General features: G+C 54.3%; 3 non-coding genes and 3 pseudogenes across 3 annotated transcripts; all 6 read right to left on the reverse strand.

Moving 5' to 3' along the window:
• Positions 1–514: 514 nt before the first annotated feature.
• Positions 515–633, reverse strand: LOC123629606. The gene has a single exon (XR_006732128.1). It is a non-coding gene; the product is annotated as a 5S ribosomal RNA (ribosomal RNA).
• Positions 634–1,835: 1,202 nt separating this feature from the next.
• Positions 1,836–1,956, reverse strand: LOC123629598 (annotated as a pseudogene).
• Positions 1,957–5,426: 3,470 nt separating this feature from the next.
• On the reverse strand, positions 5,427–5,545 carry LOC123629592. The gene has a single exon (XR_006732123.1). It is a non-coding gene; the product is annotated as a 5S ribosomal RNA (ribosomal RNA).
• Positions 5,546–6,747: 1,202 nt separating this feature from the next.
• Positions 6,748–6,868, reverse strand: LOC123629599 (annotated as a pseudogene).
• Positions 6,869–10,346: 3,478 nt separating this feature from the next.
• LOC123629593 lies at positions 10,347–10,465 on the reverse strand. The gene has a single exon (XR_006732124.1). It is a non-coding gene; the product is annotated as a 5S ribosomal RNA (ribosomal RNA).
• A 1,202-nt stretch (positions 10,466–11,667) lies between these two features.
• Positions 11,668–11,788, reverse strand: LOC123629600 (annotated as a pseudogene).
• Positions 11,789–14,033: the final 2,245 nt, after the last annotated feature.

Genomic DNA, 14,033 nt, shown 5'->3' on the forward strand with positions numbered 1-14,033 from the left:
CAGGATCGAACGGAAGGATTTCCTATCAACACCCTGGTCTTGCTCGTGACTTTCCAAAGAATGTTTCTACTTCTTAAGCCTTCAGAATATTTTCTAAAGATTTAGACGTTTGAAAAGTGTCTCTAGATGTCTTCGCATCTGGATTCTTGAATTATGTTACCGTGAACGAATAGCCAACTGTTTAGATTCTCTTCTTCTGCATATGTGGATAGGGTCCAATTTTTCCTTTCCTAGGGTGGTAACGTGGTCATCTCCTTGGACAACTTTAGACTGTGTCCTGAATTCAGAGCCGGTCGGTCAGAAGTTCCGGAGGCCCGGACCTGCGGCAGGTGTGTGAGGGGCGACAGCCTCGGGGACTGAGCCTCCACATCTCCAATCTGACCCTCTCTCCAGGGGCCACGGGGCAGGGTCCGGGCCGGCCGGGGGCGGGAGCCGGGGCGGGCGCGGAGGGCGAAGGCCCCCCCCTCCCCTTCCCAGCCCAGGGGGGCGGGACAGAAAAAGAGGCAGAGCAAAAAGCCTACGGCACCCGGGATTCCCAGGCGGTCTCCCATCCAAGTACTAACCGGGCCCGACCCTGCTTAGCTTCCGAGATCAGACGAGATCGGGCGCGTTCAGGGTGGTCTGGCCGTAGACGACGGTGGCCGCCCCCCGGACGCCTCAAGAGGCCGAGCTGCTGGGACGCGTCCCTCCCTGCGCCGTCGGGTCCCTCCCGCCGCCCTGGCCCATCGCTAGCCCACCTGCCAGTATCGGGGTGGGGTTGGGGGGCCAGGCGGGGCCTGACGGGTTTCGCGCGCGCGCACCCCCCCACCCCCACCCAAACCACGGGCGCACCACCGTCCCACACCCCGAGGAGCAGACCCACGGGCACGCGCGCAGGGACAGGCTTCCACGCGTGGGGGCGGAGGGCCAGAGCCGGAGAGTGCGGGAGACAGGGCCCTCCGCCGGCCCACGCGAGGGCACGGTGGGGAGGGGCTTTGGGGCGGGGCCGGCACGAGGAGGCAGGGCCGCGCCTGCCGCCGGTCCTTCACCCGGAGGTCCTGAAGACCTGCAGTGTCCCCCCCACCCCGCCACCCCACCCCCGTCTGGGGAGGACCGTTCTGCCCCGATTCCCCTCAGGGCCTGCGTGTGGCAGCAGCCCCCGCGCGGGGGCGGGGGGCGGCGGGGCGGGCCAGAGCCCGCTATCCTGTGGCCCGGTGGGGTGGGGTTTGGGGTGGGAAGCCACGGGTCGGGGGGCCGGTGGGTGGTTTGGGTTTGGCTGCGTGCGCTCCGTGTGCTGTTGTGCGTCCTCTCTGCCCGGGTGGCCGGAAACTCGCCCTGTGCGGCGCGCCGGTGTGTCTCTCGGGAGCCCCGGCGGTGGCGAGGAGCCCGCCCGGCGTGAGGCCCGGGCCCGAGGCCCGGGTGTGCGGCGGAGAGGAAGTGCACGGTCGGCCGGGGGTCCGGGGGCCCAGGACAAGGTTTGCCGCCGTGGGCTGTCCCGCGCCGGGTGTACGCGACGTCCCGGAGTGCGGGGCGGGGGGTGCGGGGTGTGGGGGAGAGGAGACCCAGCGGCACTCAGGGATCCCGCCGCCCGCCCGGCCCGGTGTGGGGCCCAGGGCTGGGGCTCCGCTGCCGGCCGAACAGGAACGGAACGGCTGGGACGCTCTGCCGCTGCCGCCACCTGGCGGTGGTGTTGCAGCGGGGGAGAGGGGAGGACGCCCTGGGCGGGGGCAGCGGGCCGCGCCGGCGGGGGGGGCGGGGGAGTGCCAGGGGCCGAGGGCGAAAGTGGAGGCGGGCACAGAACGCCGGGGCGCCCCCACCCCCGTCCCCTCGGCGGGCGGGACAAAAGAAGAGGCAAAAGCCTGCAGCACCTGGTATTCCCAGGCGGTCTCCCATCCAAGTACTAACCGGGCCCCCGACCCTGCTTAGCTTCCCAGATCAGACGAGATCGGGCACGTTCAGGGTGCTATGGCCCTAGACGGCGGCGGCTGTCCCCGGACGCCTCAAGAGGCCGAGCTGCTACGCGGCCCTCCCGGCCCAGCGCCCCCCACCCGACCCCGTGCCCTCCTGCTGCCCAGTAGCCTTCAGAGCCTCGCTCTCTAGCTGCTACATACACACCAAACACTCAACACTTTGCCACAAACACATACACCAATGACAACAAAAATCAAACACTCAATAGCACATCTATTCAAAGCACGGAGGACACAAACGGGAGGGCAATGTGTGACTTGTGAGATTCTACAGACGTCAGGAGCCCACATGAAGGCTCAGGGAAATATTCCAAAGGAGTGTGACGTGGCTCAGAGCTCCTTGGACATGAGCAGACTGGCTTCGGCGGACGGCAGCTCTTACATTTTCACAGTGGAGCAGCCGGAAAAGTAGAAAGTTCCTTCCTCGCCTTTCCTACTTCATGCAGTGGGAACCAGTCCACGGTTCTATGGTGCATGGCTACGATTATTCTGTGGGATCCTGCAAAGAAGAAATGCTGTTGGTGTCTTTGGGGACTGGGAATTTGGGTGTGAGAGGAAGAGGTGAAATCGATCAAGTCATGTAAAAAAAAACTCTCAGTTCTCCGTTTGAACTTGGATTATCAGTGGAAACTCAATGTGTTTTCCTGTAATTTTTTTTTCTTTTCTTCCTTTATTTATTTATTTATTTATTTATTTATTTATTTATTTATTTATTTATTTTTAGTTTTTCCACGGAAAGTGCCGAGACATAGGTGCGAACTCAACAGTAGTGCATTTCAGCAGCATCTAGATCGTGGTCTCCGCCAACCATCGTTATTAAACGGTCCTAAGACTTACTGGAGACATAGGCTGACTTGAAGTCTGGGGCGGGAAACGGACGCTTCTTGTACTGGGAAGCGTGGATGCTATGATATCCAACAGGACGAGGGTCACGTCAAAAGACACAGGAACCAGAATGAGTAGACTCCCGTTTGCCAAACACAGGACGGTTTGATCGCCAGTAAGTATAATAATTGCAAGATATTGAAACACATTAGATACGTTTAAATCCGCGATGAAACCCCTCACAATGCGAAAGTAACTCGGGTCACTGCGGACAGCGGTAGGAAACAAAGGGAAATGGTGACAACCGGGGCTGCCCCCGACTAGTCGCGATGTATGGACACTCTTTCAAAAGACATCTCAACCCCTCACAAGGTAGGTACTGTATTTGGACTGGATCCAAAGAAACTGAAATGAGCGTGTGTGTCTCAGGGAAACGCAAACATTGAGTACTTGCTGTTATCTCTAATACGGTGAAATTTTTAGATGGAATAATGTGGCTGTGAGTACACTGAAAAATGGAAGAAAGCCTCTACCTTTGATAGAAACATATTGACTTTTTATCGATGGAGGGATATCATTAAGGGGATCATGAACTTAAGGTAGGAGGGGTATAAAGGAAACAAGATCTGGCCAGGGGTTGGTGATTTCTTGAGTCAGGGGAGTGAGAAAATATTCTACTATTCTGTCCGATTTTGTTTCTATTTCAAATTTCCCATCATGAAAAGTTTCCAAAGATACCATGAACAGGATCAAAAACAAGCTGCAAACAGGACAAGGTATCTGTAGCCCATATAATTGGCAAAATGTTACTGTTACAGAATATCTATGTTTTATATGCTTAATGCGCCTTTGGCCCTGTGTCCTCATTATTAGTCAAGGAAATACGGAATAAAAAATGAAGCCAGATATAGTTTCCAACTCACCGGATTGAGGAAACTTAAGAAACTGATCACTGTGTTGGCTTTGAGGAAAACTCTTGCACTCACCCTGCTGATATGGGAGGCGAAATTATAGAACCATTTGGAAAACAATGCAGCATAAATGGATATGAATAAACACTGGCATAATTCAGGAGCAAGCATATTCTCTGAGTAGCACGTACCAGAGAGAAGATAGGGCACATGTGACCAGGAAGCATCTAGGGTAATCCTCACGGGAGCCCCTTGTACACGGACCTAGTCAAAGATCGCATAAAGATACTTCGACTGATTCGTGCAGTGCCATTCTCTAGCAGCGCTGATGAACTGCAGCTTCCTGTGTAAGCAAGGAGTATTCTCCAAACAGAAGGTTTCCCCTGGCACACAAGTTACCCAGAAGGAATCCAGAATCGTTCCACATGTATTCTATAAACTGTGAAATTAACAAACTACCTCAATGAGATAGTCCTATAACAGAGAGCAAAAACTTTCAAAGGAAAAGCCAGGAAAAGGATGACAGTCGAGATGGGATTTGTTTGGGAGAAGCGTTTCTGTGGTTCCACGCCTTGAGAAAAAGATACCCAGCGGCTTCCGACATATGCATCAACTCCCATTTTTATAAGGTGAGTGGTGGGGTTTTGGTACGGTTAATTCGATTTAATATAATAATCATACTGATAATCATGATCATTATTATCATTCTTTAACATACCCCTTTCCCAAATTAAAAGAAAAAGAGAAAGAAGCAGATAGTAAGTTTCTAGTTATACACCCTGCTTAAATTGGATTATTTATTAATTTGGGGGAAATGATTAGTTTGGGGACTCTGTGTCCGTCTATCGAGGACTACGGGATAGCCTCTCCATGGATTTGAGCCATCATGTACGTTTTTACTAAGTTTTCCATCGAAGTTGGCACCTTTGCCCCGTAGGTGCCGCGTAGATTTTCTGTGACTTTGAGTGTTATCCTTTTGAAAGATTGCATTCATTAGTGTGTATTGGCGAGGAAATAAGAAACATCGAAACTATCGATGGAATGTTGATTTCACCTAGAGCTATCTTGCTGGACTCCCCTAGGATTTCTACAGGTCTCCCGTGCATAGGGGAAAACATTCTACTTTGAGAACCGTAGGAGGTGAGGAAAATGAAGAAAGGTGATTTTCCTTTCCCACATATTATTAGTGTTTTCCCTTGTTGTAGTACATTTTTGGAGCGTCTCTTGCAGGATCGAACGGAAGGATTTCCTATCAACACCCTGGTCTTGCTCGTGACTTTCCAAAGAATGTTTCTACTTCTTAAGCCTTCAGAATATTTTCTAAAGATTTAGACGTTTGAAAAGTGTCTCTAGATGTCTTCGCATCTGGATTCTTGAATTATGTTACCGTGAACGAATAGCCAACTGTTTAGATTCTCTTCTTCTGCATATGTGGATAGGGTCCAATTTTTCCTTTCCTAGGGTGGTAACGTGGTCATCTCCTTGGACAACTTTAGACTGTGTCCTGAATTCAGAGCCGGTCGGTCAGAAGTTCCGGAGGCCCGGACCTGCGGCAGGTGTGTGAGGGGCGACAGCCTCGGGGACTGAGCCTCCACATCTCCAATCTGACCCTCTCTCCAGGGGCCACGGGGCAGGGTCCGGGCCGGCCGGGGGCGGGAGCCGGGGCGGGCGCGGAGGGCGAAGGCCCCCCCCTCCCCTTCCCAGCCCAGGGGGGCGGGACAGAAAAAGAGGCAGAGCAAAAAGCCTACGGCACCCGGGATTCCCAGGCGGTCTCCCATCCAAGTACTAACCGGGCCCGACCCTGCTTAGCTTCCGAGATCAGACGAGATCGGGCGCGTTCAGGGTGGTCTGGCCGTAGACGACGGTGGCCGCCCCCCGGACGCCTCAAGAGGCCGAGCTGCTGGGACGCGTCCCTCCCTGCGCCGTCGGGTCCCTCCCGCCGCCCTGGCCCATCGCTAGCCCACCTGCCAGTATCGGGGTGGGGTTGGGGGGCCAGGCGGGGCCTGACGGGTTTCGCGCGCGCACCCCCCCCACCCCCACCCAAACCACGGGCGCACCACCGTCCCACACCCCGAGGAGCAGACCCACGGGCACGCGCGCAGGGACAGGCTTCCACGCGTGGGGGCGGAGGGCCAGAGCCGGAGAGTGCGGGAGACAGGGCCCTCCGCCGGCCCACGCGAGGGCACGGTGGGGAGGGGCTTTGGGGCGGGGCCGGCACGAGGAGGCAGGGCCGCGCCTGCCGCCGGTCCTTCACCCGGAGGTCCTGAAGACCTGCAGTGTCCCCCCCCACCCCGCCACCCCACCCCCGTCTGGGGAGGACCCTTCTGCCCCGATTCCCCTCAGGGCCTGCGTGTGGCAGCAGCCCCCGCGCGGGGGCGGGGGGCGGCGGGGCGGGCCAGAGCCCGCTATCCTGTGGCCCGGTGGGGGTGGGGTTTGGGGTGGGAAGCCACGGGTCGGGGGGCCGGTGGGTGGTTTGGGTTTGGCTGCGTGCGCTCCGTGTGCTGTTGTGCGTCCTCTCTGCCCGGGTGGCCGGAAACTCGCCCTGTGCGGCGCGCCGGTGTGTCTCTCGGGAGCCCCGGCGGTGGCGAGGAGCCCGCCCGGCGTGAGGCCCGGGCCCGAGGCCCGGGTGTGCGGCGGAGAGGAAGTGCACGGTCGGCCGGGGGTCCGGGGGCCCAGGACAAGGTTTGCCGCCGTGGGCTGTCCCGCGCCGGGTGTACGCGACGTCCCGGAGTGCGGGGCGGGGGGTGCGGGGTGTGGGGGAGAGGAGACCCAGCGGCACTCAGGGATCCCGCCGCCCGCCCGGCCCGGTGTGGGGCCCAGGGCTGGGGCTCCGCTGCCGGCCGAACAGGAACGGAACGGCTGGGACGCTCTGCCGCTGCCGCCACCTGGCGGTGGTGTTGCAGCGGGGGAGAGGGGAGGACGCCCTGGGCGGGGGCAGCGGGCCGCGCCGGCGGGGGGGCGGGGGAGTGCCAGGGGCCGAGGGCGAAAGTGGAGGCGGGCACAGAACGCCGGGGCGCCCCCACCCCCGTCCCCTCGGCGGGCGGGACAAAAGAAGAGGCAAAAGCCTGCAGCACCTGGTATTCCCAGGCGGTCTCCCATCCAAGTACTAACCGGGCCCCCGACCCTGCTTAGCTTCCCAGATCAGACGAGATCGGGCACGTTCAGGGTGCTATGGCCCTAGACGGCGGCGGCTGTCCCCGGACGCCTCAAGAGGCCGAGCTGCTACGCGGCCCTCCCGGCCCAGCGCCCCCCACCCGACCCCGTGCCCTCCTGCTGCCCAGTAGCCTTCAGAGCCTCGCTCTCTAGCTGCTACATACACACCAAACACTCAACACTTTGCCACAAACACATACACCAATGACAACAAAAATCAAACACTCAATAGCACATCTATTCAAAGCACGGAGGACACAAACGGGAGGGCAATGTGTGACTTGTGAGATTCTACAGACGTCAGGAGCCCACATGAAGGCTCAGGGAAATATTCCAAAGGAGTGTGACGTGGCTCAGAGCTCCTTGGACATGAGCAGACTGGCTTCGGCGGACGGCAGCTCTTACATTTTCACAGTGGAGCAGCCGGAAAAGTAGAAAGTTCCTTCCTCGCCTTTCCTACTTCATGCAGTGGGAACCAGTCCACGGTTCTATGGTGCATGGCTACGATTATTCTGTGGGATCCTGCAAAGAAGAAATGCTGTTGGTGTCTTTGGGGACTGGGAATTTGGGTGTGAGAGGAAGAGGTGAAATCGATCAAGTCATGTAAAAAAAACCTCTCAGTTCTCCGTTTGAACTTGGATTATCAGTGGAAACTCAATGTGTTTTCCTGTAATTTTTTTTTCTTTTCTTCCTTTATTTATTTATTTATTTATTTATTTATTTATTTATTTATTTATTTATTTATTTATTTTTAGTTTTTCCACGGAAAGTGCCGAGACATAGGTGCGAACTCAACAGTAGTGCATTTCAGCAGCATCTAGATCGTGGTCTCCGCCAACCATCGTTATTAAACGGTCCTAAGACTTACTGGAGACATAGGCTGACTTGAAGTCTGGGGCGGGAAACGGACGCTTCTTGTACTGGGAAGCGTGGATGCTATGATATCCAACAGGACGAGGGTCACGTCAAAAGACACAGGAACCAGAATGAGTAGACTCCCGTTTGCCAAACACAGGACGGTTTGATCGCCAGTAAGTATAATAATTGCAAGATATTGAAACACATTAGATACGTTTAAATCCGCGATGAAACCCCTCACAATGCGAAAGTAACTCGGGTCACTGCGGACAGCGGTAGGAAACAAAGGGAAATGGTGACAACCGGGGCTGCCCCCGACTAGTCGCGATGTATGGACACTCTTTCAAAAGACATCTCAACCCCTCACAAGGTAGGTACTGTATTTGGACTGGATCCAAAGAAACTGAAATGAGCGTGTGTGTCTCAGGGAAACGCAAACATTGAGTACTTGCTGTTATCTCTAATACGGTGAAATTTTTAGATGGAATAATGTGGCTGTGAGTACACTGAAAAATGGAAGAAAGCCTCTACCTTTGATAGAAACATATTGACTTTTTATCGATGGAGGGATATCATTAAGGGGATCATGAACTTAAGGTAGGAGGGGTATAAAGGAAACAAGATCTGGCCAGGGGTTGGTGATTTCTTGAGTCAGGGGAGTGAGAAAATATTCTACTATTCTGTCCGATTTTGTTTCTATTTCAAATTTCCCATCATGAAAAGTTTCCAAAGATACCATGAACAGGATCAAAAACAAGCTGCAAACAGGACAAGGTATCTGTAGCCCATATAATTGGCAAAATGTTACTGTTACAGAATATCTATGTTTTATATGCTTAATGCGCCTTTGGCCCTGTGTCCTCATTATTAGTCAAGGAAATACGGAATAAAAAATGAAGCCAGATATAGTTTCCAACTCACCAGATTGAGGAAACTTAAGAAACTGATCACTGTGTTGGCTTTGAGGAAAACTCTTGCACTCACCCTGCTGATATGGGAGGCGAAATTATAGAACCATTTGGAAAACAATGCAGCATAAATGGATATGAATAAACACTGGCATAATTCAGGAGCAAGCATATTCTCTGAGTAGCACGTACCAGAGAGAAGATAGGGCACATGTGACCAGGAAGCATCTAGGGTAATCCTCACGGGAGCCCCTTGTACACGGACCTAGTCAAAGATCGCATAAAGATACTTCGACTGATTCGTGCAGTGCCATTCTCTAGCAGCGCTGATGAACTGCAGCTTCCTGTGTAAGCAAGGAGTATTCTCCAAACAGAAGGTTTCCCCTGGCACACAAGTTACCCAGAAGGAATCCAGAATCGTTCCACATGTATTCTATAAACTGTGAAATTAACAAACTACCTCAATGAGATAGTCCTATAACAGAGAGCAAAAACTTTCAAAGGAAAAGCCAGGAAAAGGATGACAGTCGAGATGGGATTTGTTTGGGAGAAGCGTTTCTGTGGTTCCACGCCTTGAGAAAAAGATACCCAGCGGCTTCCGACATATGCATCAACTCCCATTTTTATAAGGTGAGTGGTGGGGTTTTGGTACGGTTAATTCGATTTAATATAATAATCATACTGATAATCATGATCATTATTATCATTCTTTAACATACCCCTTTCCCAAATTAAAAGAAAAAGAGAAAGAAGCAGATAGTAAGTTTCTAGTTATACACCCTGCTTAAATTGGATTATTTATTAATTTGGGGGAAATGATTAGTTTGGGGACTCTGTGTCCGTCTATCGAGGACTACGGGATAGCCTCTCCATGGATTTGAGCCATCATGTACGTTTTTACTAAGTTTTCCATCGAAGTTGGCACCTTTGCCCCGTAGGTGCCGCGTAGATTTTCTGTGACTTTGAGTGTTATCCTTTTGAAAGATTGCATTCATTAGTGTGTATTGGCGAGGAAATAAGAAACATCGAAACTATCGATGGAATGTTGATTTCACCTAGAGCTATCTTGCTGGACTCCCCTAGGATTTCTACAGGTCTCCCGTGCATAGGGGAAAACATTCTACTTTGAGAACCGTAGGAGGTGAGGAAAATGAAGAAAGGTGATTTTCCTTTCCCACATATTATTAGTGTTTTCCCTTGTTGTAGTACATTTTTGGAGCGTCTCTTGCAGGATCGAACGGAAGGATTTCCTATCAACACCCTGGTCTTGCTCGTGACTTTCCAAAGAATGTTTCTACTTCTTAAGCCTTCAGAATATTTTCTAAAGATTTAGACGTTTGAAAAGTGTCTCTAGATGTCTTCGCATCTGGATTCTTGAATTATGTTACCGTGAACGAATAGCCAACTGTTTAGATTCTCTTCTTCTGCATATGTGGATAGGGTCCAATTTTTCCTTTCCTAGGGTGGTAACGTGGTCATCTCCTTGGACAACTTTAGACTGTGTCCTGAATTCAGAGCCGGTCGGTCAGAAGTTCCGGAGGCCCGGACCTGCGGCAGGTGTGTGAGGGGCGACAGCCTCGGGGACTGAGCCTCCACATCTCCAATCTGACCCTCTCTCCAGGGGCCACGGGGCAGGGTCCGGGCCGGCCGGGGGCGGGAGCCGGGGCGGGCGCGGAGGGCGAAGGCCCCCCCCTCCCCTTCCCAGCCCAGGGGGGCGGGACAGAAAAAGAGGCAGAGCAAAAAGCCTACGGCACCCGGGATTCCCAGGCGGTCTCCCATCCAAGTACTAACCGGGCCCGACCCTGCTTAGCTTCCGAGATCAGACGAGATCGGGCGCGTTCAGGGTGGTCTGGCCGTAGACGACGGTGGCCGCCCCCCGGACGCCTCAAGAGGCCGAGCTGCTGGGACGCGTCCCTCCCTGCGCCGTCGGGTCCCTCCCGCCGCCCTGGCCCATCGCTAGCCCACCTGCCAGTATCGGGGTGGGGTTGGGGGGCCAGGCGGGGCCTGACGGGTTTCGCGCGCGCACCCCCCCACCCCCCACCCAAACCACGGGCGCACCACCGTCCCACACCCCGAGGAGCAGACCCACGGGCACGCGCGCAGGGACAGGCTTCCACGCGTGGGGGCGGAGGGCCAGAGCCGGAGAGTGCGGGAGACAGGGCCCTCCGCCGGCCCACGCGAGGGCACGGTGGGGAGGGGCTTTGGGGCGGGGCCGGCACGAGGAGGCAGGGCCGCGCCTGCCGCCGGTCCTTCACCCGGAGGTCCTGAAGACCTGCAGTGTCCCCCCCACCCCGCCACCCCACCCCCGTCTGGGGAGGACCCTTCTGCCCCGATTCCCCTCAGGGCCTGCGTGTGGCAGCAGCCCCCGCGCGGGGGCGGGGGGCGGCGGGGCGGGCCAGAGCCCGCTATCCTGTGGCCCGGTGGGGTGGGGTTTGGGGTGGGAAGCCACGGGTCGGGGGGCCGGTGGGTGGTTTGGGTTTGGCTGCGTGCGCTCCGTGTGCTGTTGTGCGTCCTCTCTGCCCGGGTGGCCGGAAACTCGCCCTGTGCGGCGCGCCGGTGTGTCTCTCGGGAGCCCCGGCGGTGGCGAGGAGCCCGCCCGGCGTGAGGCCCGGGCCCGAGGCCCGGGTGTGCGGCGGAGAGGAAGTGCACGGTCGGCCGGGGGTCCGGGGGCCCAGGACAAGGTTTGCCGCCGTGGGCTGTCCCGCGCCGGGTGTACGCGACGTCCCGGAGTGCGGGGCGGGGGGTGCGGGGTGTGGGGGAGAGGAGACCCAGCGGCACTCAGGGATCCCGCCGCCCGCCCGGCCCGGTGTGGGGCCCAGGGCTGGGGCTCCGCTGCCGGCCGAACAGGAACGGAACGGCTGGGACGCTCTGCCGCTGCCGCCACCTGGCGGTGGTGTTGCAGCGGGGGAGAGGGGAGGACGCCCTGGGCGGGGGCAGCGGGGCCGCGCCGGCGGGGGGGGCGGGGGAGTGCCAGGGGCCGAGGGCGAAAGTGGAGGCGGGCACAGAACGCCGGGGCGCCCCCACCCCCGTCCCCTCGGCGGGCGGGACAAAAGAAGAGGCAAAAGCCTGCAGCACCTGGTATTCCCAGGCGGTCTCCCATCCAAGTACTAACCGGGCCCCCGACCCTGCTTAGCTTCCCAGATCAGACGAGATCGGGCACGTTCAGGGTGCTATGGCCCTAGACGGCGGCGGCTGTCCCCGGACGCCTCAAGAGGCCGAGCTGCTACGCGGCCCTCCCGGCCCAGCGCCCCCCACCCGACCCCGTGCCCTCCTGCTGCCCAGTAGCCTTCAGAGCCTCGCTCTCTAGCTGCTACATACACACCAAACACTCAACACTTTGCCACAAACACATACACCAATGACAACAAAAATCAAACACTCAATAGCACATCTATTCAAAGCACGGAGGACACAAACGGGAGGGCAATGTGTGACTTGTGAGATTCTACAGACGTCAGGAGCCCACATGAAGGCTCAGGGAAATATTCCAAAGGAGTGTGACGTGGCTCAGAGCTCCTTGGACATGAGCAGACTGGCTTCGGCGGACGGCAGCTCTTACATTTTCACAGTGGAGCAGCCGGAAAAGTAGAAAGTTCCTTCCTCGCCTTTCCTACTTCATGCAGTGGGAACCAGTCCACGGTTCTATGGTGCATGGCTACGATTATTCTGTGGGATCCTGCAAAGAAGAAATGCTGTTGGTGTCTTTGGGGACTGGGAATTTGGGTGTGAGAGGAAGAGGTGAAATCGATCAAGTCATGTAAAAAAAAACTCTCAGTTCTCCGTTTGAACTTGGATTATCAGTGGAAACTCAATGTGTTTTCCTGTAATTTTTTTTTCTTTTCTTCCTTTATTTATTTATTTATTTATTTATTTATTTATTTATTTATTTTTAGTTTTTCCACGGAAAGTGCCGAGACATAGGTGCGAACTCAACAGTAGTGCATTTCAGCAGCATCTAGATCGTGGTCTCCGCCAACCATCGTTATTAAACGGTCCTAAGACTTACTGGAGACATAGGCTGACTTGAAGTCTGGGGCGGGAAACGGACGCTTCTTGTACTGGGAAGCGTGGATGCTATGATATCCAACAGGACGAGGGTCACGTCAAAAGACACAGGAACCAGAATGAGTAGACTCCCGTTTGCCAAACACAGGACGGTTTGATCGCCAGTAAGTATAATAATTGCAAGATATTGAAACACATTAGATACGTTTAAATCCGCGATGAAACCCCTCACAATGCGAAAGTAACTCGGGTCACTGCGGACAGCGGTAGGAAACAAAGGGAAATGGTGACAACCGGGGCTGCCCCCGACTAGTCGCGATGTATGGACACTCTTTCAAAAGACATCTCAACCCCTCACAAGGTAGGTACTGTATTTGGACTGGATCCAAAGAAACTGAAATGAGCGTGTGTGTCTCAGGGAAACGCAAACATTGAGTACTTGCTGTTATCTCTAATACGGTGAAATTTTTAGATGGAATAATGTGGCTGTGAGTACACTGAAAAATGGAAGAAAGCCTCTACCTTTGATAGAAACATATTGACTTTTTATCGATGGAGGGATATTATTAAGGGGATCATGAACTTAAGGTAGGAGGGGTATAAAGGAAACAAGATCTGGCCAGGGGTTGGTGATTTCTTGAGTCAGGGGAGTGAGAAAATATTCTACTATTCTGTCCGATTTTGTTTCTATTTCAAATTTCCCATCATGAAAAGTTTCCAAAGATACCATGAACAGGATCAAAAACAAGCTGCAAACAGGACAAGGTATCTGTAGCCCATATAATTGGCAAAATGTTACTGTTACAGAATATCTATGTTTTATATGCTTAATGCGCCTTTGGCCCTGTGTCCTCATTATTAGTCAAGGAAATACGGAATAAAAAATGAAGCCAGATATAGTTTCCAACTCACCAGATTGAGGAAACTTAAGAAACTGATCACTGTGTTGGCTTTGAGGAAAACTCTTGCACTCACCCTGCTGATATGGGAGGCGAAATTATAGAACCATTTGGAAAACAATGCAGCATAAATGGATATGAATAAACACTGGCATAATTCAGGAGCAAGCATATTCTCTGAGTAGCACGTACCAGAGAGAAGATAGGGCACATGTGACCAGGAAGCATCTAGGGTAATCCTCACGGGAGCCCCTTGTACACGGACCTAGTCAAAGATCGCATAAAGATACTTCGACTGATTCGTGCAGTGCCATTCTCTAGCAGCGCTGATGAACTGCAGCTTCCTGTGTAAGCAAGGAGTATTCTCCAAACAGAAGGTTTCCCCTGGCACACAAGTTACCCAGAAGGAATCCAGAATCGTTCCACATGTATTCTATAAACTGTGAAATTAACAAACTACCTCAATGAGATAGTCCTATAACAGAGAGCAAAAACTTTCAAAGGAAAAGCCAGGAAAAGGATGAC

Source organism: Lemur catta, unplaced genomic scaffold (assembly GCF_020740605.2).
Source record: "Lemur catta isolate mLemCat1 unplaced genomic scaffold, mLemCat1.pri scaffold_179_ctg1, whole genome shotgun sequence".
NCBI classification, from domain to species: Eukaryota; Metazoa; Chordata; class Mammalia; order Primates; family Lemuridae; genus Lemur; species Lemur catta.